Source organism: Cimex lectularius, unplaced genomic scaffold, assembly GCF_000648675.2.
Source record: "Cimex lectularius strain Harlan isolate CLEC.00 unplaced genomic scaffold, Clec_2.1 scaffold76, whole genome shotgun sequence".
Classification (NCBI taxonomy): Eukaryota; Metazoa; Arthropoda; class Insecta; order Hemiptera; family Cimicidae; genus Cimex; species Cimex lectularius.
The window spans coordinates 941,186-967,196 of NW_019392636.1; the positions used below are offsets into that span (position 1 = coordinate 941,186).

The following is a 26,011-nucleotide window of genomic DNA, read 5'->3' on the forward strand; positions in this document are numbered from 1 at the left end:
CAATTTTATTCAATTGGGGGAGAATTGGCAAAGGGAGTTGGCAAGATTGAATGAAACCGACCAATTTTCTGTCAGTCTTGCACTGTGCTTCGGCTGGATTGTTACTCCGAGGCCTGGTCCGGCGTTGACGAACTTTTTGTTTTTCCTTTCGATTTTCAGTTTTTCCCGTATCCTGGCCACAGAAAAGCTTCAGTTTGGCGAAAGCGGCCCGCAGGCGTATCGTCGATATGCAAGACTGACAGGACTGCTGGCGAAACATATTTTAAAAAGTAAGTTTATATATTTTTTTTAGAAAAATAAAATTTCCAGATGAAATGATGCTGTGCTCTGCAACATTTTATTTATTTAAAAATGGAACAATTACAGGAAGAGATCATTTTATTCAAAATAACCCAATAGCATGTGCAGAGACAGGTTTAAAAATTCATTTCCATCATTAAGCCTTGTCACTTAGATTGGCTCATTATAAATTTATTATTCTTAACAAAATCAGATTATTTGCATATTCTACATTTCAACCCTAACAAGTAAAAAATCGTAAATATTACACTTTAGTCCGCTTAGTTTCGCTTGGTTCATTCATCATATGTCCTCCGTGGAACTGTGGTTCAGTTCTTCAGTTCGTTTTTATCGTTTGAAAGGCAAAAAGCTTGACCAAGCGGACCCAGTTGAAAGCCAGCTGTTCTTTGATTAAACATCACAAACGAAAGTAAAAAGAAATTAATGCCAGATTTTATTGAAAAAATGAACATTTGGTACGTTGTTTCACTGACAACAGCATCTTGTCACCACCGCATCATCTCTACTCCGTGGCTCAGTTCCGTTTTCACGTTGTAAAGGCAAAAAGCTTGACCAAGTGGCCTCATCAGTTGAAAGCCAGATGTTCTTTGATTAAAAACATCACAAATGATAGTAAAAAGAAATTAAGGTCAGTTTTATTAAAAAAAGGAACATTTGGTACGTTGTTTCATTGACAACCGCATCTTGTCATCACGCATCATCTCTACTCCGTGGCTTAGTTCCGTTTTCCCGCTGGAATGGCAAAAAGCTTATTCAAACGGACCAAGGTCAATTGCAAGCAAGTTGTTCTTTGATTTTTCTGTTCTTTAATCGAACAACACAAACACAAGTAAAACGAAATTAAGGTCAGATTTTATTGAAAAAGCGAACATTTGGAACGCTTGTTTCACTAACAACCGCATCTTGTTACCACAGCATCATTCCTACTCCGTGGCTCAGTTCCGTTTCACGTTGGAAAGGCAAAAAGCTGGACCAATCGGACTCATGTCAAAAATTAAAGTTAGATTTTTTGAAAAAATGATCATTTGTTCCGTTTGGTTTCCTTTGGTTCAGTGACAACCGCGTCTTTTAGTACTGCATCATCCTACTTAGCTCAGTTCCGTTTTCACGCTGGAAAGGAATACAGCTAGATTAAACGGACCCATGCCAGTTCCACGCCAACGTTCTTTGATGAAATAATACACACCAAAGTACAAAAAAATGAATTTTCAGATTTATAGAAAAAAAAAGAAAGTCTGGAGAAGCCAGTCCAGAAGCTTTTACTCACCTTGCATTTGTCGATGTATTTGGTTAGCAAATTTTTTTATATTTTGTAAGCTCTATGCCTGCAAGACTTAATCGTAAATATTACACATTGGTCTGCTTAGTTTCACATGGTTCATGGACAATCTTGTTTTGTTACCACTGCATCATCCGCACAGTTCCGTTTTCATGTTGAAAAAGCGAATAGCTTGATTAAGAGGACCCATGGTAGTTTTAAGCAAGCTGCTCTTTAACGAATAATAAAAGAACTCGGAATTAACAGAAAAAATGTATTATAATATAAAACTATTAAAACTTAAAAATAATTCAATAATAATAAATAATAAGGTTATAATTTTTTTTGAACATATTTGTCAAGTATTTTTTTGAGACATTGTTTCATATTCTGCATTTATGTAAGACTTAAATTGTTATTAATGGATTAATGGATTAATTTAGTCCGCTTCGTTTGGCTTAGAACAAACACGCGAATGTGATTACAAACTAACACAAACGGACACTAACGCCCAAATATGAGACCAAGCAGAAACGAACACAGGAACGCGAATACAAACACTCCAACATAGAAAACAAAAAGAAACTCTTTCGGACATGGACAAAAAAACAAACACTTGAACTCAAACACAAATAGGAGAAAATTCATACAACTCAAATACACGGCCACAAATATGCTAAAACGAACTCATCCACAAATAAAAGAACACAGTATACGTCCGCTGGGAAAACTAACTCAAACAAATACACGAACGCACAAATAAGAGAACACGCAAACACAAGCTCAAAAACGATCACAAATACAAGAACACGAACTCAAACACGCGACCACTAACACGAGATAGAACACGAACTTACATACATTAACACTGACACATGAAACCAAAAAACATACGAGCACATAAAATCACGAACTGGAAAATACGAACAGCGTGTGAACACAAAGACAAACACGAGCATGAACAGCGAACAAATCGATGTATTAACCTCAGTATATATAACATGCAAAACACTAAAACATACACACACGGAGTTATAAATTTAAAAACAAAATTACTTTCAGTTATAATTTAATAGATAAAGCTGCTTTAAAACAAGCCAATGTAAAAATGCGACCTCAAGTAATTTCAACAGAGAGAAATGACTTTCTGTGCTTTGGCGCTTAACAAAATCGGCTTAAGTTATTGGTCATAGCAGCCAGAAGGGTTTTGTATTTTGTTTTCACGAACATTTTCGCAGTATGAAAATTTCTAGGAACGATTCTGGTTATATTTTAAAAGACAAGAATCATGAAAAATCACCTTTACTTTTATGATTTTACGTTTAAGAATTAATTTCATTATTTAAAACCCGAGGTTTACGAATGCCTTACTAGAATTGCATGTGCAAGATGGAAATTGCCGCTCATCACCCGGTCCGGATAGACTCGCTTGTTTCCCATTGAACGCGCGTTGTGCTGTCCAATAAACACCATTTATTAGTTATTGATGGAAAACACGGATCCGGAAACTGTACAAGTTTCCGTCGACGAGATTATACGGAATTTCTGCTGGATCAATGGAAAATTCAGGCTTTGGTCGAGATTCTCCTTCATTACTTTCTTTATAATATAAGGATAATTATTTATTCATGGTAGCTGTTGTCCTACTGTGAAAATTTGTTCTTTTACAATGTATATTTGCATCGAAGTTTCAGTCTTGAGATTGAGACTAGTGACAGCCATAGCATATTTATTAACAACCTTTATTTCTTCAGTTTAGTATTTAATTTGTCATTGTGACCCTTAAAATTTACCCAAAGAGAAATATGTTCCACCTGATACTGACGCAGCTTTCAGTCAGCCGAGAACATTTGATAAAATTCAAAGGAACTTCTGTAATAATTCTGTTCTATCTGAAGTTTATGTTGTTATCGGCTGGACAGTACATGCTGTCATTGTAAACAACCTATAAACACAACCATTTCTTGTTCCCCGTCCTGATTGCTGTTTAACCTTTGTACACCAGTATTTGCTCATGTTTAATTTTTGGTCAAGAGTCAAACCGAGATAAGTCTCCGGCCATCCAAAAAGAGTTTCCATCTATTGATTTTTCGTTGGAGATCAACGTCCTTTGGTTTGTAAACAGGATAGAGTTAGTTTTGGATAAGTTAATTTGGATTTCTAATTGATGTAAAGCTTTGTTCTTTGTTTTTCAAGTCTCGCGTGTGATAATGTTTACAGTGATATTGAAGATGGAATTTTTGGTAATCAATGAAAGTAAAGTTTTTAACGTTTGTTGGAATTTTTTCAAGTTGTTTTGAATCATGTCTTTTGACACGATAAAACAAAAGCGTTATTAAAGTTTATGTTCAGGTAATGAATTTAAATAATTTTATAAGGATTTTTTGAAATAACGTTAAAATACATTTAAAATATAGTAAAATTTGGTTTGTGATTTGAACTTCATTCGTTAGGTAATTTTCTTTGAGGTATTTGATGATGTGGAAGTCAAATAGTCTTTTTTTAAATTTTATTTGTACAAATCGTGGAAAGACAAATAAAAAAAGACTATGTTACGGGTAATGTTTCTTTTCTTTCATTATTCGTGTCTGGAAACCAGATTAGATAGATTAGCCGAGTGGTAAACGAGGAAGTTTACGAAGTCCTATTTAGTTCTAAGTCAAGTGTAAAATCTGAAAGCCTTCAGGCTAACGGTCAAATAGTTACGCATGTAGTCTAGGTTGTGTTAACACCGATCTGCATGTATTTCTGCTTGGATGATTTTATCGACTGTTTGATGAGTTTACAACCGTCAGTCTTTTTGAAGATTAGAACGACTTTGTAAACTAGAAGGGGGTCAGAATTTAAATATCAATAAATTCTGTAGACAACTGTATCACTCATTTTAATTTTAGTTTTTTGGTTATATGGTACAAATGAATTTATCGAGAACTACCAAGAATTAAGAGATTTCAATTCATTTCATGAGTTAGTTAAATATTGAGCAGAGATCTGTGACATGTTAAACCTGTAGTTGGACGTCTTTGGTCCTCCTGTTTTTACTGTGTTTTTATCTCATACTTCAATGATTGGTTTGTGCTTATGCCATATTGTGAAGCATTGTGCTGAGGTCGGCAATCCGATGATAGATCGTCTGTTTGTTAGTCTATTCTTACTGGTTTTGTTTCATACTTTAATAATTTGTCTGAGCCTACAATTTATTGTGAATCATTGTGCTGAAGTGTACAATGTAATGAACCAATAGATCCTAACTATAGTGATCGTCCCTCACTCCACATATATAATATAACTAATCTAATTAAAGGTCGATGAATATTCAATATTCCACCATCGGGCCTCTCACTACACATTCGCGCTAATAAATACATTCAATACAAAGAAATACAACGAGATACCTACATAGTACTATATACAGTAAAACATACCCGTTTCCTCCAAAAATCGGAACAGGGGATCCAAATGCTGAAGCCCAATTCTCGTATCTGGTGGCATTCCTATACGCTTCCTATTTGGAGCCAAGGAGTGGCCAAGATGAACCTTGAATCAGATGGTACACATCTAGCAACATTTTTGTACATACAGGACAAATACGCGGGCTTTGGCAACATAGCATGATCCTTAATCGGGTAATGATGACCCTTCTTCTACGAGTCAGATCCTCCGAGGCCTCCTTTGAACATTGCTCTTCGTATGTGAGAGACTATCATAAATAAGTTCAATGTTAGTTAAGTTTAATGTTTATTATGGTGTAAGTTGAGCAAATTTGACATGGCCAACGGTACGTTCCATTGAATAACCCTTGAGAGTTAAATAAGTTCGTGATGAAAATGAAAATGTTATGTATTATTTAACTTTGCACAGTTTTACCTCTTTTGCTTCTGTTGTGGCAGAATTGCTGATTCTTGAGCGACAATTCTTTGATTTTGGTTGGAGTCGATCTGGCATCTTTACCCTGTTAGTTTACCAATTTTTCTATTGAATGTCAAAATTCGCTTTATCCGGGCAGGATTTTTTTTGCCGATTCTGACCATTCAGTCGAAACGCGAATTCGTCGTCGCCGTTTTTGAAACTGGCGATAAACTTGCAGAGTTCGACGGACGAGAGAAAAAGCCGTCCTTGTGCTTCGTGTGTACCGATACATTATCGAATTTCCGTCTGAACGAAGTGACATCCAGAGGGGACAACTTTATTTAGCACAAACACATAAACCGCCCCGGGAGAAGGAAGCAATAGGCTTAATGTCGAGTGGCGATAAAATTCGACGATACGTATCCTCCCTCGCCCACTACAATCACATTCTTTAAAAAAAATTAAATATTTAAAATGCAAATTTTAAAAATTGTTGGTTTTGTGGAGCTTATATTGGCTTTTTAACCGTCTGCAGTTTTGTTTGAAGGGATTAAAAATAGACGAGTCGATAGCTGTGTTAAATCTAAAATCTCTGAACAAATTTTACCAGAGGTGGATTATCACAGCAAAGGGTGGATAATCTCTTTGACTTCAGATTCAATTAAACCTTGATTTCCGTAAATTTACTTAAGGTAAAAAGCTTATATGTATTGTGATTTAGACAACTTTTTGTTTTCCCCTTTTACAAAGTCGGACGGAATTTAAGGTTTAAAACATCCCGAGGAAATTTTTTTTTACAATCTCAGTAAATAAATAAAAAAGGAACTGAACAATATTTTTGTCGCAGCAAGACGGAGCGGTGGTAATTTTCCAATGGACGGTTTGCATGACTTAACTCTGCAATGAACTAGTCAAAATATTTCTAAACTAAGAACGGAAAAAATCAATATTCCCTTAAGAAAACAAGTGTCACTTTGAAAATAAAGTAAATTTCATTGCTTAGTTTATATTTTTTAATACTAGATGTCTTAAAGGTCTTTGGTTCATATTTATCTTAAAGTGGAGGTGTTTAATTTCCGGGTCGATGGTGAAATTAAATTATATTGATTTTTGCTACCCCCTAGGCAAATTTAACTTATGTTCTTGGTATGTTTTATTTTTTTCGCTAAAAAATTAGAAACAAAACAATATTTCGCTGGTTTTATTTTAGAAATTTCTATTTTAGCTTTATGAAATACGTTTCCCCCTTAAACTCCGTGTTATTGGCGTGTCCCTAATAAATGTCATTTTTGCCTCTTGCATGTATATTCAGTAGAAACGGCAATCAGTCTGATTACAATAATTGATTTCTTAGAGCACCAACCAATATTTAAAATGGTATTGACCATTAAAAAACCCATAAAAAACTCCTCTTTGGATAAATTGATACATTTTGACATGGTTTAAAATAATTTTATTTTACATAAATCATTCTCTTGGAAAGGGAAAAAACTTTCGACCACCATACATTGATTTATTATTTATTAACATGTACTTTCACATCTTTTTTCACATACACAATGAAGTCCATCAGGATTTGTGACATTATGCCCAAGGTTCAAAATATAAAAAAATAAATAATATGGATGGCTTCAACCAAGAAAACCGCTCGCCAAAATGTCATTATGGGAAAAAAGCTAGCTTTTCGTAGTAGGACACACCCATGACCAAAAGTGGTTTGAGCTTTTGCACGTAAATTTTTAAAAAATTAAGACACAAAAACGATTAAGGTACACTTCGCAAGAAACAGCGAAACATGCAAACTAAAGGAGAAGGAGAAAAGAAAACGATTTATTTTAAAATTCTTAGTACAAAATTTGAGTTAAATATCGATATACAATAAACAAACAAAGGAAAATTAATTCATATCATTTTCTTCTGGACCTATTCTGTCGACCGTTGAATTAACGAATTGAAGAAAGGCATGTGTTTTTGTAGAACTTAGCTTGAAGAATTCATCGATATTTTTTTGAGGGGGTCTTCTCGATGTGTACGACACTGCAGTTCATTTGACTTTTGTATGCTGAGTGTACGTTTCATAAGTTCGTCTTTAAAAGGATAGTCTACAATAACCCCTGGAGTTTCAGAACAGTAATGAAATTGGTGAAAACTGCTGATTCCAAACATTACGTACAGCGCATTCTTGCATTCTTGGTATGGCCACGGTAGAAGTGCAAGGCTTTCACCGATTTTGGAATTTAAGTTGAAAAATAATCCCGTCACAAGGTCTTTGGTGACCAGTCTTCCTTTCTTCCACTGCTACCTTAAAGATCCATTATTTAATTGACCCTTCTTTATTTTCAAGCCTCGGAAAGTGCACAATCTTTAAGGTAGTTTAGGACTTCGTGCACCTAGATCACATTTACATGTACAACGTGTTTTGTACCGGAATTTTCCTGTCCTTGCGTAAAGTCAAATGCTATGGCAGTAACAGCCTCTTTTCTTTCTATTTGCCCTTTTTCCTCCTTTAGTTTTTAAGTAGAACATATTTCCCTTCCTTCAATGCACCTAAGTCTGTCTCTTTTAACCACTTCACTGTTATCACACTTTATAGCAGCAACAAGATGCATCACCTTGTACTTAGTTCACTTGTTTTTTTTATGACAATGACGTGCCATAGGTTCAAGTAACAAGGACCTTAAAATTCAAATTAAGGTCCATTTTCGCATGAATCATAAAATCATAGAACGATTCTTTACTTTGTGCGATGGGGGTTTAATGGTTCTGAAAACCTGAAACTCTTCGCTTTTAAGTGCCCCTAGCTCCTTCTTGCATAAAGGAATTCATTATGAAACGTAAAGGAAGTTTGACAAGAAGAACGAAGAATTTGAAAGTTGCATTAGATGGGTCCAGTGAACAGGCGGACTTTTTTTCCGGTAAAAGAGATTAATAGTCCGTGTTAATACGATTAACGTCCATTTTCGCCGTTTTCCCTCCTGTGAACGTTGTGAAAAATGTGTGTTTGTGCGTTTAATGAAGAATGATGATTTAATGAGTTTCTAGAGTTGGATAAACAAAAAGGCAAAATTGTTTAATAAATATAAAAATTTATGAAATTATTTAAAAAAATATATATATATGTTTAACACTCTACAGTCGTAATTTGAAATGTTCGTGGTAGATTCTTAAGGAGGACAGCGAGGCTAAGCGGATGAGTGATGAGCGAAAATGATCAGTAATGGTCGAAATGCTGAAGACGATTCATCAACCCTTAAACCACTAGACTAGTGATGTGAGTTTAAACATCTGGCCTTAATCATTTACACTAGTAGATTTAACTATTTTCTTCATTTGTTTAAATTAATTTCTTTAACACTTCAACTAAGGAAAAAGTTCCATTTTATTTGTGAATTTGTGTGGAATGTTTATTCGACCTTGTATGCTTTTCTGATCGCACACGTCGTTTTTGTGATCACGCGAGCTTTCATTTCAAACGTTGGCACTTATTTCAATATTCCATTAATCAAGAAATTCAATTCAAAGGCCACGTTTACTCATTCAATATCGCCAGGACGGTGTTTTCCTTAAAAAAAAATCAATTTTCCCTATTTGTGAAATCTGCACGTGCCGTTGTCTGCGTTAATGCGGCTTGGAGTGGGGTTTCTCTCCAAGTGGAAACATTTTGGCGTAGAATTAGGGTAATCACGCTGAATGGCATTCTCTCAACTACCGCTTGCACTACCGAAGCGAGGGAAGGTTAAGAACTTTCTTTTCAATATGTCGCACCCGCGAGATTATTTGCGAGGCACGCGATTAATAAAGGGTTATTTAAACGCTTTGATGCCCCAAAAAATAACACAAAAAAACGGCATTTGTCAAAGATGACAGCCCCGTAGATAGGGTAAAAAGCACGTCTAGGCTCTTTCATAGTAAAGTTATGAACTGCACCATTTTTAAAACGCGTGAACATTGATTACAGATTTATTTTTATCCGCATCATGACGTATTTTTTTTCCATGCCACTAACGACATGTACAACCCGATATCACGGGGTAATAATACATATATACTTTTTCTCTGTGTTTTTATAGACACGGTTAAAAAATATCCGAAAATGTAAGAGAGTAAATTTTAATAGGGACGAGAGCAAAACAAAAAAAAATTATCATAAGCGTATAAATTAAAAACAACACAATTCCTCCCTATCACGGAACGCCGCCGATGAGTTCTGGTCAGCTGTGGATAAATAAACGAAAGATCTAAAAGAAATAGGCAAAAAAGATTTTCTTTTTAAATGTCTTATTTTTCAACTAAATCTATTTTTGGTATTCAAAGTATAAAATAGACCTAAATACATTAAAATTTAAGGGTAATACTTTTTTTATTTTATCTATCACTGTAGTTGAATTTTCTTTTTCAGTCCTTCTACACCCAGAAAAAATCCTTTTGTAAATAAATGTTAATACTATCTAATGTGAAATATGTTGATTTTTTAAAAATCTCCGTAGATATTTAGAAAAGTATCCAAAGTTGGCAATGATGATAGGTTGGGGCATAAAGCTGATGGGGGGAAAATAAATTTCAGTCCTTCTACACCCAGAAAAACTCTCTTTATAAAAATATGTTAACACGATCAAACGTGAATTATGTTGATTTTTTTAAAATGTCCGTAGATATTTATTAGAAAAAATATCCAAAGTTTGCAGCGATGATAGGTTGGGGCAGAAAGCTGATGGGGAAAGATAAATTTCAGTCATTCTACACCCAGAAAAATCCTGTTTATAAGTAAATGTTAACACGGTCAAATGTGAAATATGTTGATTTTTTTAAAGATATTTATTAGAAAAAATATTCAAAGTTTGCAACGATGGGGATAAAGCTGATGGGGATAAAGCTGATGGGGAAAAATAAATTTCAGTCCTTCTACATCCAGAAAAACTCTCTTTATAAAAATATGTTAACACGATCAAACGTGAAATATGTTGATTTTTTAAATGTCCTCCAGAGCCGGTTGATATTTTGGAATGTATAAGTATATTTTGCAATGAAAAGAAGTGGGAGAATTTATAAATTAATCACGATGAATATTATTTATCAGGTAACGAATTGTTATAAATTCATCATCAACTGACTCGTTCTCCGTTTGGTAAGAAGCCACCAATGTTCAATAAAAATAATTTTATTTCAGCTACATGATAAATTCTATGTGTCCAATTGTTAGAATATTATTGTTTGTTTGTGGTGTAATGGTTATGCTAGTGCAAATGATTCGATACAAGAAATGAAGTAGCAGTTTATTTTGAGAAACACTTTAGAAAAGGCATAAATATATATCCTGCTCTATTGTCATGGATGGCCTAGGGTATGACTTTTATCAACTTTGCCCCTTCACACATTGTTAAAAATGAACTGATAGTTTTAAATATACCAGACGACCATTTTGCCAATTTGTGGTAGAGAAAATGCCGTTTTCGTTGTCAAACTTTCGCTCACAACCGGTACACATACTCAAGGAAGAAATGCAACTACGATTTTTTAGAGATTTGGTTTAGTTGACGGTTCGCCTGTTGATGGACTGCAGACATAAATTTATTATAAAACTGTCAAACTGTTAAAAATCACTTGCGCTTACAAGGCGTGGGTCAACTTTTCACCCTGATCAATAAACAACAAAACAAAAATACACTACAATCACAAAATTTTAATATAAAAAGCGTCGAGATTTCGGTTTCTTTATTGATAGTCGTAGTGTTATTTCGCTAATTATCTCTGGAACGAAAGCTTTTGTTCAATTGTTAAAATAATTCATTTTATCAATTAAATTGTATTCGAGCTTATAATTATATTTTGAAATCCTTTTCACCTTTGTTAATTGGTTTCGTCGGATGTTGCGCTGATTTATTTTTTTATATTTTTATTAAAACTTTATATTGTTTTTCAGTCCGTTTATTCTTGCTCCTTCAATCCGGAAAAAATTCGATTTTGGAAAAAAATGAGAAGTCCTGTATCGTGTTTATGTATTTATTACACTGAAGTTCATGTAATCTTCATTCTGAAAGCTTGTAAGGAGTCAGAGAACCAACCGGTCCGTTTTGTTTTCATATTGATTAATATGTACCATTGAAAATGCACGATTCTGAAGTATAGTTGGCTTTGTGTTGGCGACCAATGGACCAAATCTTACGTATTCTCCTAATGGATCTAGGTGACCAGATAGGATGGTCCTTTTTTGTTTTATTTGTTTTTTCACGGTCTATGACAAAAAAAAGGAATATTTGGCCACATTGGACATCATCAAATACTTCAAAGAAACTAGCATTCTACTGTTGGCTTTGTACCAGCGATTCGTAGATGATTTTTAAGACAAATGGATTTTTGAAGTCAACTTTTTTCGGAGCACATGCGTTTAAATGTCTTTTTTTGAACAGGTTCGAGGTCATGAAGTCGCAGATTTTATTAAAAATAACCTCTGGGAACGAGATCCCTCGCCCTTAATGAGATTAAATTAACTAGTTCATTCACTACCTTTTTCATAGGAAATTTTTAACGACAAAACTTATTTTCATTTAATGTAAGATAATCGAACTCGAATCTACACAAGAAGGATTGCAAGCCCTCCTGTAAAAGTCTTTATTGATCCAAAGAGAAAATAGGGCGAAAGATTTTTAGGTCGTCGGTTGGAGTGCAAATGAAGTGTTATTAAGGACCGAGCTAACGTCATTAAAAATATTGATTTGTCCGGAAAATAATGCATGTTTATGATTATAAAATAAAAACAATTAAATGATGGACATTTTTCAAACATAAATTATTGACATGTTTTATTAATTAAAATGCCCTCCATCTCTCTCAATACACTTCTCCCTACCTGATGGCAACTTCTCTCTACCATCTGAATAGAATTTTGAGTCATTATTATTAATAAATTCACTAAATGCATTTTCTAACGAGTTTTGATCAATATTTTTTTTGTGTTGTGAAACGTCCAGGTTCGAGAGGTCCGGAGAATAGGGATGTAAGGCAGAACATCTTAACTAAGATCCAACAGGTTTTGTGTAGTGCTGCTCTTTTGTCGAGCCACTGTCCAGAAGTCTGCTGTTATCCTAGAGAATCCACTTTTCACCACAAATAACAATTCTATCCAGAAAAAGATTTGTTTCTGTTTCAGCAAAATGTTGCGCTTCATAACGATGATTTTTTTGGCGGCCGTTTAATGCATGAGGAACCCAACTTTCCAGCTTTTTCACCTTTTGCAGGTGGTGTCTTGGTGGTCAGCGACGGTCGATTTGCTAACTGAAAGATTTTCTGCAAGTTCTCGAACAGTGTTCTGGGATTTTCTTTGACCAAAGCTCGCAGAACGTCATCATCTATGGAAGATTCCTTCCCTAACGTTTGTTGTCTTCAAAACGAAATACTCCCTCTCGAAATTTTTTGAACTATATCTGAGCGGTGCTCTGCATTCAGCCATAGCCCCAGACTTCATTAATGTTTGGGCTCCGTTCCTACCGAGTTTAAACTCATAAAACGAAATTACGCGATAATGACGTTATAATTGAATTATTCCCACGTAACGAAATGCTGCTGAGGTAAACATTTTTGTTCGGAAGGGGATTAAAAAAATGTTGACATTCGTACAAAAGAATAATCGACCAAACGTAAACAATTCATTATGTAGAGGGGTAATCGAAAGTAAACATGAAAATCAGCATTATTTTGAGGACAATCCAATATAAGAAACATTGCAATAATTGGTCAAGCGGACCACGAAATTAGTGAATATAAGAAACAATTTTGGCCCCGAGTGAGAGCCTGGGGCTCACCAGAGTCAATAGCCTAGTCCTTGCATTTTCATTCATTTTACCATCAAACGATCTTCCCTGTCGGAGGCCTTTGACAAATCCGTGGAAACTGAATGATGACCAAATTCAAAATGTAATCCTTATAAAGAACTAGGTTGGTTACGGGATCGACCTTTCATGGATACCGTTAAATGAAAGGCTCAACTCATCAGGAATCCAGTCATTTATGTCTCTTCGCGTAAAGACAAATATAATTGAAAGAAGTACAGACAGGGCCCTAGTTATCGACGAAGTTTTCTTGAATTAAGTAATTTTGGATGGTGACGTGAATTGTATACCACCATGGAACATTTCACGGGTATTGCCTCTATTAACATGCTTAACATTGACAAAGGGCTCAAACTTCTCAACATCATGAATAGTTGTAAACTTGGCAATTATCTTGTCGAATACGAGAGTCGACCCCCTTCAGACGTGATGACCTGGTCGGTTGAGTTTTTAAACGCAGGTTTTTGTACGAATTCAAGAAACACCAGCTTTTTTCCTCTAGTACACTTTTGATTTTACTATTCAAATGCGAAGGGATAATTTTGGACGAAGAGTTCGCCAACCCAAGATTATTTATGATAAAAATAGGGAGTTGTGGCCGTACAATCGGCATTTCGGAGTTGGAAGAAGATATTTTCGGTTTGCCCGAGGGGCCCCGATACCAAAACAAAATGATTGCATTAAGAACGAATCTTTTTAGAATTTTGTTTTGAGAGGATTCTTATATTTACTTTCGCTTTATTGTACAGATTGAGTTTTAATTACAGTACTTGCTCTTTTTTATGCTGAAAATGCTTATCAATGGTAAAGACACGATTATTTTTAAAACAAGGACAGGTTTTACACGACGTATTATTTTTGGAAATAATAATAATATATCTGGATTCTAATGTTAAATACATATTTTATAAAAAAAAAAGTTCAATTTTCCTAAGTATCTATTAATTTTTTATGAATTTTACTATTCCTAAGTATAATTTTAATATTTTATTGGATTGAATCATTTTGTAAACACAATGCTCAGATTTCACGTTCAGTAATTGCTTTAATGAAAAGAGGACGAGTTATGAAATATTGCGAAACCAAAGCGTTTGGTACAAATTTGACAAGACAATTTTCTTTCAATAAGCAACTTCCAGATTACATTGTAAACCCTTTACCGAATGGGATCGAGCTTTTAAGCAACGTACATTATAGTCCTGGCATCGCTCCTTCAGACTACCTCTTCCAGTAGTGACTATCGCGTTTGGACTGACAAATAAAAAATAAAAATTCCTTGGCTAACAGAACCACCATTTCAACTCCAGACCCCTCAAGACATACTTATATTCCACTTTCTTGTGATAATTGTTTCGGCCAATATAAAAATTTTCAAATTGAAGCAGCTTGGAATATCCATATGCAAATATTGATTCAAAAAGTCTTGGATTCTAAAGATGAAAGTTTATTCCAAAGAGATCGAGAGGCTGCTTGTCGGATGGCGAAAATGTGTCGAACAAAATGTACAACAATAAATTAAATTAAATTTTCAAATTTTTTATTACAAACTGATAAATGTAAAAAAACTTGTTAAATCCTGGTATATAAACTGTCGTGTACCGTTTTTATTTTGCGCCTTTAATGAAAGGCAATTATTATTCAAGTGGGAAATCAGTGCAGCACGTCCTAAGCAGTACAGTTATCCGATACTGTCTAACGATAATTTTTTTTTTGGTTCGTTATATCTTTCGTAAAAATTTTACCATATATCCTATGTCTTTGATATGATTTTGGTTGATTTATTTGAAAACTGTTCCCCTCCCAGAATAATCCCCCTTTCCTAAATCATTTTGGGAATTATTAAATAAAAAGCGTTTTTATTTGCGTATTTATTTTCTAATATGTATTTCTCGTGACACCTGAATTATGAATTCGAATTTTTAAAATATATGTAAATTACCAAAAATGAAAACTGGACGAAAGAATAAACACGGCAGGCAATGCCTCGATTTGAAATGTCGAGTTATCCAGCCTGGAATTTTATTAAGTTGGGGGATCAATAAATCGCTTTCAATTTGCCAGTTGGATTAAATTTCGTTATCCACCCTTTACGAGGAATGTTCAAAAACACATTAAAAAAATACAACACCAAAATATTCGATTACAGGATTCCAGTTCTAACACGGATTTTCAATATCATAGTATCAACTCTTGCTTGTTTGTCTGAACTTTAAACCTTTCTCGTATAAGTTTCCAGTTTGGAACATAAATTCCCGCTAATTTCGCAACTGCCAAACCGCAATGTCATTCTAGTATCAGCTTTCAGAAATTGAAATTTCATGCTTGACGAATCGAGAGTTTTATTTTTTAACATTCTTGTATTTTTCGTTATTAAAACTCCCTATTTTTACAAGGAAATTGATTGAAGATTGATGTATCTTCTGCATTATATAATTTAAAGATATTATTTTTTCCGGAACGCCTCCCAGGTCTCAGACATTAGAGATCTACTTGTCAATATAGAAGACGTCATTATCAAAATCGCCTATCTGTTTAAATCCGAGTTACCTCAAGATCTAAGATGTAACCATACTTCTCTATTTTATCTTTAGGTCTTTCTCTTAAAACATCTGGCAATAAAGATTAAATTGAAGGGAATACAATGTGTTGGATTAAAACACAAATGTTTGTGTACCATATTTAGACTTTTTTTCAGTGACTCCAGGAGAAGGTGTTAAGTTAAATCGAGGGCTAACCTAGCCTCCCATTAGCTCATTTGGCAAAACTCAAACTTTTTCTCGTTAAAGTATTGAATGCCAAGTTTGCCGAGTTGGCAGTCGTTCGGGTCATCCTCTGTTGGCCTCGAGGTTGTAAATTACGTATTTTATATGACCCCGAAAATCAAATTAGTTACCAGTTAAGTGAAGGGTGTGAGTATGTCGCCCTATAGATCCTCGTCGTTCGATCTGAATTCCACGGCTGAAATTGGGTCCTGCTGGAACCATAGGTCTTGGAATATTTGGGGTGAGATTTCACTATTTGTATCGTTACTGGGGCCCTGTGGTCTTGGAGGACCCTGGGCGAAGGTTGCTTTCGAATTTCCTTTCAATCATAATTGAATATTTTAGTTTACACTTTGGTTGTCCAAATGACGGATAGGTGTTCGTCCAAAGTTTGATTCGAAAGGACACCTTGAAGTTTTTAAGTTTAAAAAAGATTAGGCATACATACTGCAATCGTTGTATAATCAGTGAAACGATTTCTGTTATTATTTTGAAACAGCGGAAAATATTTATTAATCTTTAAAAAAATGGAGTGGATAGACAAATATAGTTTACTCCAATTAATTATTCATAGCCGAACGTGTGGGTTCGAATCCCGCTCGTGACACTAATTTTTCATCTAAACCAAAACCTTAGATAAAAAGAATAATTAATTGGAATAATTAATATGGTCAATTATGACCACTAAGGAAATATGGATTAATGTAGTTTACCTTCAACATAATACAGTCGATATACGTAATTTGTGACGAGTCATTCGTCTTGACAAGTTAGAATCACCTGGTTAGATGACGGATAGATAGGTCAAACTCAGTCTTTGAACTTCTGATGGAGGGCTAAGTTGGTGGAGATCTTTATTTCTGACATACCAGGATATCATTTGGCCTCCTAAGAATGCGTGAAGATCATAATTTCTGAAGCACCAGGATGCCGTCTATCCTTCTCAATATGCTAATTTGAAATTTCGGTTGGTCTTGCTGCCACAGAGCTGGTACTGAGTTCACATGGGCTTGAGTTAAGCACTTACTTATTGGTAAAATAGTAAGCTCGTTGCTTTCGGTAAGTGCAAGAAAACATTCCCTTGACCAGTACATTTTTTTGAACTTGATATTGAACAATCACCGCATTTTTTGTGTTTTCCTCCCAGGCTTGCATCTAATGTTACGCCTAGTTTCTATTGGTAATGGTAGTGAAGACAACGTGCAGCAATTTTCCTTTATTCAATCTGCTATAATTGTGGCTCATATGGAAGGCTCTTGTCGATTCTGATGGTCATGAACACGGCTGTACAGGGCGGCTCTTTGAAAATCAGTCTTGAGATAAGGTCCCAGGTGCTTATTTGGGTAAATTTCTGACGTTTTTTCACTCTCATCGCAGAGATTTGTCAAGTTGTTCAGAATGTGTTGTCTCTAGTGGTTGATTAGGTCATCAGGTTATTCAATAGTGTGATATTGCATTGAGGTCGGCGAGATAATTAACCTGCGTCCTATTGTGCCTGTTGATTTTGTCTGACAATAAGAAGGTACAGGTGATCTGAGATCTTCCAGCGCCATGGACATATTTGTCAGATGTCTTTAATAATACGCTGAAGAGTTTACAGTCGTTGTCATTATGAAAAAAGTAGTTTAGTCCTTTTTAATGAGTAGTTTATTTAGAAATAACGCAACGTTTAGAAATAACTGCCTTCAGCCACGGGCGTCAGCACAATTGTCAACAAATCGTCCACTGTACAAAAGTAAACAATTTTCGCTTCTCTGTTAAAAAAAAGGATCGCCTATTCTTGATAGCAAATGTTTACTTAAGGTCGGTTAGAGGTGGATGTTTGTCGCTGTGCCCTGACGGTTAAGGGGTCCTTGCTTGTATATTTTGCCAGTAACGATCGAACAGCTGCTCGCTGCATTGAGCCTGGCTTTATAAACGGCTAGAACACGCGGACCCAAAACGATTTTTACCCCCAGCTTTATTAAAACAGGTTGGTCGTCGACAACTCTTGGCGTCCTTGGCCGGTCAAAAACTTTCATATTTTTGCTAATTCTTGTTCAGTGCATTTTTAGGTCAAATTTTTGTTATTCTTGCATCTAAAACGAGCTCCATAGTAGATATGTTACAATAGATCCTCCGTTAACGTGCAAAACGATGTAAACAGAAGGCCGTCGACGGAAATGCCGGAAAAGCGGAAATATTTGATCTCGGCTCAATTTTCGTTAGACGATCGATTTTCCAGCCTCGTTCTGCCATTATAACGAAATCTTTGGCAGTGTGAAGTCGGCACACACGCGGTTATCAACGACCATCCGTTATAAATGATTCTTTACCTTTCCAAACCGCTATATCACCCGGGTCACGAATGATCCGCATAGAATTGCCGCATTGTTTCAACGCCGTTCACATTTTTTTGAACATATCACGACGATGTGTCTTGTCGCAACCACGGAAAAGGTTTTTTTTCGCCAAAGGCATTTTAAGGTTGTGCAACTGTCTTAAACACCACGATTACTGACTAACGACTTACATAACTTCCAGAAAATTGTATTGCTTTTAGCTCCTATTACTGAAATTGAAAGGTTGAAAACATCTGACCGGCAAACGAGTGGACTTATCTGGTAACAGGTGAAAGCATCTTTTGACCGCATTTTGAGCCCGACGTCCTTCTAGCGTCTTTGAGGGTTATTCATGTTCCGGTACACACATTCAAGGATGACTCATCGTATTCCCTTTATAATTTCTATGCCAATTTGGAAAAACCTGACTCTCATACTGTGTGCTTTTCCTAGAAGAAAAAGAATTATACATACAGGTCATACTCTTGTCCATTTCCATTCAAATAGAAATGAGTGACAAAGTTTCATTTTAATTGGTCCGAAACGAGTCTGATAGATCAAAAGAGCGAAACTAGGCAGACCAAAATGTTGGGAAACGATCGAACTACAAGTTCATCAACCCGCAGACCTCCAAAAGAAATCTCACGAGACAAAAATTGTTTCAAGGTTTGGCTGGCCTTATTTTCGCACAATATTCAGCCCTTACCACGCAGACCTCAAGACCTCAACAATTTTCCTTTTTCTTATTTTCTGTTCTTTGTTGAGAACTAAAACTTTTACTTTTTACTGTTCTTTAATCGTTGTTTTGACTAGCAAAGGGTTAGCGGATTTAAACAATAGGTGGCTGTGTCTAGAAAAAAATTTAAAATAATTTACTTATTTAAACAAATGTGTAAAATTGCAAAGAATTAAGAAAATTATCACAGGAATCTTGAATGGTGTGATTTTTGGTTTAATTTTGCTGATAACAATCAGACGAACGTGACTAACAAGGACAATTGAAATTGAGATACCCGGTTCCAAGTATCTCAAGTTTAAAAGTAACAATAGGCCCTTTGTTGCTTATAAAATTTTCATTGAAACAAGCTAGACCAATTGTGATAATTTCGGGTCTGCTTCTCGTCGCCAGCATAAAAAACGGATATTGGGTTATTGAGAATTTATTAAATTACGTTTGTGAGAGTTAGCCCATTCATGCCCAAATTTATCGGCTTAAAATTTTTCAACAATATTATTATAAGTATGGCGGTAAGGACAATTTATTAGTGATTGGGAGGATAAAAGGGTATTTTCTGATCTTAAAATCTCTTACAAATAAAGAATCTTGGCAGAGGCTATCTGGCTAGTGTGAACGTTGGGAAATGGAGAGCAGAAAAGTACTTTGACATACAGTTTATCGGTCACCCAAGAGCAAATATGCCGTTCATCGACACGTTTCCAAAGAAATATCCGTCGGAGCTGTGTTAAAAGAGAATTTTTTTTTGTCTTCGATGCCGAGGGATTCGATTAAAAAGGCCGAATCGGAAAATGCGCCCGTTCTTGTGGCTATTATCTCTAGGGAAAATTTGACATCATTTGCATCATAAAAGGCGATTGTGCTCTTCGAAGTCAAATATCGACTCAATTCACTGGCCATGTTGACTCTAATCCTTTCAGTCGGGTGTGAGAAACATAAATAGACATTTTAGCATACTTGGATCAACATTCTGGGGGTTCGTTAGTTTTCAATTTAGGAAAAATTAATCGCCTTCCAAAATAAAACTGTCTTAGATTTCTAGCGAGAAAGCCTTTTATGATTGTCTCGTCGCCTGTCAGATAATAAAAAAAATATTTTATTGAATTTATTATTAAAACTTTTATTTTCCGTTTATACCTCTCACACTTACTTAATATAATACCTTTTGGTTATTTTTTTCACGATGAGCTAATCTACTTGTGCCCTTCAATTCGCATTTTTCCCTTCTGCTCCGTTTAAGACAAACATTTTCTAAAAATAGTTTTGGCATAGTGGCAAGTTTATTTTCAAAATGCACGCTAAAATACATTAACAGTTACAGTCAATATATTTAAAACAAATATACTGGTAACAATCCGATTGTTTTAATCAAAGTTTATAACCAATTGATTTAAAAGTGTTTCTTTGTGTTTAATAGTGTGAAACTAACATTTTATCAATTCAACAGAAAGAAAAATTTGTCGATTTGTCGTACATACTGTGAAAATTGTATATCGCTTATAGAAGAAACATTTCTACTATATACCGATGTTCATCGATAATGGCCATTTCCGGCTACTATCGGCTCGGTTCTATTCGCCAATCTGATAAGTGTCAGCGGTAAAAACATCCAGGCCAGAGATGATCAGTAATGATCAAACTGCTGACGACAGCTCACATCTATTAGCGGGGCCGGCCGGCATAATTTGACAATTCATCTACACGCCAATTTGGTCAAATAGTGCCCTTTTTGTAAGCATCGGAGGGGGATGGGGTCGATGCAGATCGTTATGCAACGGATGACCATTTTCAACATGGTGTCCTCTCGGAGGGTGGTTGAATTTTTTCAATAACTCTTGAAGAGTTTGACAAGCTCAAATATAAATGCCAGTCCGGACATGGCAAACCTTTCTTCGGACAATGGGCGAACATGGAGTTTGAATTTTAATTTAGAGAGACAGTTACTAAAGTCGTATAAATGTGATCTATAAACCGGGCACTGGTGTACCGTGCAACGTTCTTAGCGGTACGATTTAAAATTGATGACATCTTATTGAATTTAAAACAAATTACCTTCGTAGACTAATCAATTAGCAATGGAAAGCTTTTACTTTAATAAAATCAAGAAATATACGACTGACGTTGTGTCTGAGTCTGCCAGGTGATGAACCTGTAGGTCTATTGTGCCTCTGTGCGGATGTTTGCTACTTTCGTACTTTAATCCAACCTCTTGCAAAACAGAGATATTGGGTTGAGATCTACGAGATGAGGTGTTTCTTTCGTACTTCAATCAATTAACAAGCAAATATTTTTTGTTGAGGAAGTAATGTACATCTAGTTTAACCTTTTCAAATAATTTATTTAATTTAATAAACTGTAAAGCTTATTATAAAAATGTGTAGAGATTAGTGACCGTTAATCGATAGTTATTCNTTATATATTTATATCCTATACATGAATGAACACATAGGGATAGGGATAGGGATAAGAGAGGCGACCACAAGGCCTACTGCACCTCGACCTAAATAGATCTATTGTGCACCTCTGTTAATTATAACTCATTGGCCAGCTTCAGGCTATTAACCATCCTCCACAGCTTTGCCAGCGGTTCCTTGGTGTAGGATCTTGCTTGTGGTTTTTCTTGTCCTAGTTGCAAGAACCTGCACCTACATAGACCTTCACAGAAACATAAAATGTGTTCTGCGGTCTCCTCTTCCTGGCAGTATCTGCACAGTATTTCTTCTCTCTGTACTCCTATCCGGTGCATGTGTTTTTCTTAAGTGGCAGTGCCCCGTCAGGAGTCCAACCAGAATACTGGTTCGGTTGCGGTTGCCTTCCAGTAGTTCTTTTGTAAGTTTTGCGGATGGTCCTTCGCGTGCTGCATACCTGCGGTATTGTTCCACCAGGTTTTGGACTCATTAAGGGTCCATTTTAAGATGTATTCTCTTTTATGGTAGGATGCTAGGCCACAGTAGGGTTCAAGACCCAGAGAGTCCATGTTGGCCAATAAGGGGATCATGCCAACCTTTTCGTTGCCTCTATACTCCGAGAGCCCAGGGACCCATGCCGGGGTCTGGTCATTAGTGTCGCTGATTTCTATGCAGTTCCAAACACTCTTTGCCTTCGCCTCGCATGAGACTAGGGCCCTTAGTTCTTCCTTTTACTGGCAGCATTTCAGTGTTACGTTTATGCTTTTTGCAGTAGTTCGACTAGAGACTGGTCGAATTTGCATTTGATTATTGACAATATCATCAATTATTATCATCAATATCATTCTTGTACATCAAAGCGCTTATGCTTGCTTATGCAAGAGGTCGTCCACTACCAGTGACCATAAGGGGGGTGATAGTATTCCTCCTTGGGATATTGAGTGTGGGTCTGTGTTTTTTTATCAGTAGTCTTTTTTCTCTTTCTTTTTTGTTTTCTTGTAAAACGTGAATGCACAACAACCGAATATTGTTGTGTTAATCGGGGTAGTTTATGTGATATGGTCCATGTACATAAAAGTGTTAAGTGTCTCCTTCAAAATGACGTACAGTCAAATATAATGAAATCATAAATCTAACCAATGAGATTTTCCATTTTAAACTTGACATCTAGAAGCTAATTCTTCTATAATTAAAACGCTGTATCACATAACAGTTATGCTTTCTTTTTAGAGAGTTATTTCCAACTGAGAGTTCTTTGCAGACAGCTAAGTCTCTGAGTCCACCTGTTGTCACTAGATCACTTATAGTTTCAACTTTACTACATTTTTTTTATTGCCGGTCCCTCGGCGCCTACAAAAAGCGAGAAAACATTTGAGAAGGATCACCAAGGCAGAGATCTCAACTCTGAAAGAACAATAAAATTTTGAGCGTTAATTTGTAATTTCATGGGTTATATTTTTTTAAAACCTGTCTCATGGTATTTTTCACGTAATGTTTGCTACTGTCGAATTTACGTGGACGAATATCCAATTTTCCTCCGTTTCTCCGTTTCGATGTACATTTGCGAAAAGGTCAGGATTGTGAGATGATAATGACCTTGGCAAATGTCAATGGAGGAATGGAGGAGAACAAAGGTCAATGGAGGATTCATAATGTCATTCATCATATACGTGAAAAACGCCATAGTCGTCCCGTTCGGCCTGGAAAGGCTGGGTCGTCCTGCCAAGCGATTAACTCGTTGAAACTCGACTTTTGACATTCGTTACATTGAAAAATTGTATGTCATTGTATTCTAGGTTTCAACGTAAGAAAATCTTTAAGCAATTAATATAGATAAAGCAGGGTAAATAATTGATCAACGAACTGCTTTCCGTTTTTACTGTCCGACACCCTTCAGGGTTTTTTAATTATGCCATTATATAGAAGTCTCTTTCTTCTAGCTCTTCCTTTATTGTCCAGCCAACTGTTCGTGTTTAAATGATTTTTAAATATTCCGGTATTCGAAATATGGTAATTTGGAGCAGCATCCGGCCGGGTAGAATGTCCCAGCACAATCTCAACAGTTTTTGCCGGGTTTTTAACGATAAATAGTTGTCATTAAAGAAAAACGTTCCATTTTGTTCAATATGCAGGCCAGCTCGCGCTTAATAACGGCAATTGGCCGGGTTGTGATTGATTGCCAGTGACAGTTTCATTCGCACAAAAATCGTGAATTATTCAGACGAACTAAAAAGTGGATCTTTATTTTATAACTACAAAAAAACAAAAAAAAAACATCTTCAGTGTACTCTTTGGTATAGCAGACTCAACATACAACCTTATAGCAGTTTACGCAGGAGGCTATGGAAAAAAAACAACAGTAATGGGAGTATACTATCCAACTCGGAACTGGGTAAAGCATTACAAAACGGAAATCTGAACATACCCATTGATAGTGTCCACTGTCCTTCCAGGGACTTCATTGCTATCACCGTTCGTTATAGTAGGGGATGAAGTTTTTCCTTTGAAGAGATATTTAATGAGACCCTACCCTCAAGCCCTTATCGATGATAATTCTAAAAAACACTAACCAACGTCTGACCCTAGCTCGACGTTATGTTGAGAATACGTTTGGTATACTTGGTCAAAAGTTCAGGATTTGTAACAGGAGAATTCAAGCTTATCCTACCCATGTTGATTACATAATTTATGTTACTTGCATCCTCCACAATTTCCTTAAAAAACATGACGGTTTCAATCCTCTTTTGAATGATGTTCCAACCGAAATTCCACGAGCTTTTGAAAACCTACATTTTCGAGGGGGAAACGCCGCGCCTCTAGCTTTTGCTGTTAGAAAAACATGTAAAAACTTTTTCATGTCCTCTGAAGATTACTTCGAGTCATTCTAGTGAATGTTATTTTTCCTATTTAAAGTTTTTACATTCTACTATACAAAGTTACATATAAATTAATAATATAATACCATATGTAATTATGCTAGTACAAAAATGAAATAAATGAATACATAAAAATGAAAGTTTTATCTTACCTGTACATCTTGAACTTCGGATACATGTATTTTGGATGGGACAAATCATATAATACAGTTTTCTCTCTCACAAACTCAATGAGTTTTTCGTAATCCATTTGCAATTATCAATAAGAACAATACACCACAAATCAATAAAAACACCAAAAACAATGAATTTCGGTTGAAAAAATGTTTGTTATTTTATATTCTTTCAACAGAACACTGATGGGTACAGAGCGACCACCTCAGCCGAATCGTTGGCGACGGCAACTGAGTGGGAATCTTCTGGAAATCGCACGTGCCTCGCAAAGCCTTTTTCAATTAAATCTGGAGTCCCACAGGGATCCACCATGAATCCTTTGTTATTCTTAATCTTTATAAATGACCTCAAGTCTGTTCTTCCTAATGCCTTTGCCATTTTTCTCTTTATAAAATCAGCACAAAACTCTCTCTCCTTTGCAGCAATGTATGGATAAACTTAGTTTCTGTATCGATTAACTTTATAAATTTAAATATAAATGCTCAGTAATTTCTTTTAATCATTCTTCTAATACTATTATTTACAATTATTCTCGTTCAATAATATCCAAATAAATATAATATCATGTACAAAAACTTGGGCATTCTATTCGATAGCAAGTTAGAGTTAGAAGAAGAAGCTAAGAAGGTAGAAGTTAGAGATTAGAAGAGGAGGATCTGCAAGACCAACAAACGCAGAATCTTGAATAAACCAATGGTGCTAGACACAGTAAGCTTATCTTCACCAGAACTGGCAAACTTATTGCTAAGTTAGAGAAGGCAAAACTCATGTAGGACTATACACATCACTGGCAGTTGAGAGAACATGTACATAACATGGGCATATTTAATGATGACCCCATTATATTTTGCCATAAGGATGAAGAACCAGCTTGACAAAACAAAGTAAACCCAGTGGAAGCAATTGTGTGCAACAACAGACAATGATCTGATACTTCTTAAGAGTAGAATTGAGTTAATTAAACTTAACTAAGGAACTAGGAAAAGTACAATAAGCCAGAAAGTTGCAAACCAGAAGTCCTGGTTGCTGCATTACCCCACTTCCTAGATTTCCTTTGTTATCACCATCATAGAGTTTAAGGAGCACATTATCAATGTTAAAAAGAAAACTTAAATTTTTGGTTTTGTTCTCATTTTTATAATAACAGGGAAGACAGTCTACAATGGATATCAGAGGTGGCAATGCATCTGCATGGTTGGCTCTGATAAGAATGATAATATGGTGGTGCCTCAAGGGAGCGTACTAGGTTCGCTACTGTTTTTGCGCTATGCTAGTACCCCACATTGCTTCATAACTGACGACCTCATCTTTGTGTTTTGAGCTTATTCTCTCTATGCTGCTTTATGTAAAACAACTGAAATATTTGGTAGGGCATGTGGTTTGCTATTAACAAGCTTGACTTGAATCATTCTAAAATCATCATGTATGATAATCAACTGGACAAAAACCCATAGCTTTGTAATTCCTTCTTTCCATAATGTTTCGGGTGGGCACTTGGACA

At 35.6% G+C, this 26,011-nt stretch overlaps 1 protein-coding gene across 4 annotated transcripts in view; it reads left to right on the forward strand.

The window, feature by feature from the left end:
• The first annotated feature begins 57 nt into the window (after positions 1-57).
• Positions 58-26,011, forward strand: part of LOC106669865 (transmembrane protein 117-like) — a 33,905-nt gene continuing 7,951 nt past the window's right edge. Inside the window, exons 1-2 of one of the 4 annotated variants that reach the window (XM_024226329.1) lie at positions 58-269; positions 8,568-8,678. The gene's annotated coding sequence lies outside the window, so the exon portion shown is untranslated. Of the gene's footprint in view, positions 270-3,650; positions 3,672-3,738; positions 3,911-8,567; positions 8,679-26,011 lie in introns of those variants that run through there. The other 3 variants (XM_014399684.2, XM_024226331.1, XM_014399686.2) reach the window with 3 other exon arrangements.